The following is a 715-nucleotide window of genomic DNA, read 5'->3' on the forward strand; positions in this document are numbered from 1 at the left end:
GCACAATCACCTTTCTGTGGGAAGTGCAGACTGTGCCCCAGACTGCAATCCAATCTAGACCAGTATCCTTCAGCAGTCAGCCTTCAGGTGATACAAATCCCATACACCTGTCCTCACCTGAAACGAGCCTGTCTGTCCAGTGATTGCCTTATTGTATATACGACTTGCTTTACAAGAGACAGCTTAATATACATAATTCTGGTACAGCTTTGAAGAGTCTGAAGCTTGCGGTCATCTCAGTTTGTCAAGTATTGTAAGTATTAACCAAAAGCCAATTTAAACAAAAAAAAAAATGTTTGTTTCTGATCCAACACTAGAGGTTCTCTTTTAAACTTATTTAAAATAGGCTACTGAGACAATCACCTTTTCTTTTTTTGAGTCATATTAATGGGAGGCAGGAAGTTGAATATTGTTTTCACATCGAGGAACCACTGTCAGAGTTCCCTTGTAATGGTGGGCCCTATCTTGACTGAAATATTTATTACATGTAAGGAGCAGTTAAACTTAGGCATGCCCAGAGCAGCAGGCCGGAAGAGCAGGAGAAAGGGGATAAAAGCCAGGAACCCGGATAGAAGAGCAGTCAGCCCCAGGGATACAGGTGAGGAGAGAGAACTCGGACGCCCAGAGTAGCAGGCCAGAAGAGCAGGAGAAAGGGGATTAAAAGCCAGGAAACCAGAGAGAAGAGCAATCAGCCGAAGTGATTAGGTGAGGAGAG

This window comes from Orycteropus afer, unplaced genomic scaffold, assembly GCF_000298275.1.
Source record: "Orycteropus afer afer isolate SDZICR_OR568_19922 unplaced genomic scaffold, OryAfe1.0 scaffold01077, whole genome shotgun sequence".
NCBI lineage: Eukaryota > Metazoa > Chordata > Mammalia > Tubulidentata > Orycteropodidae > Orycteropus > Orycteropus afer.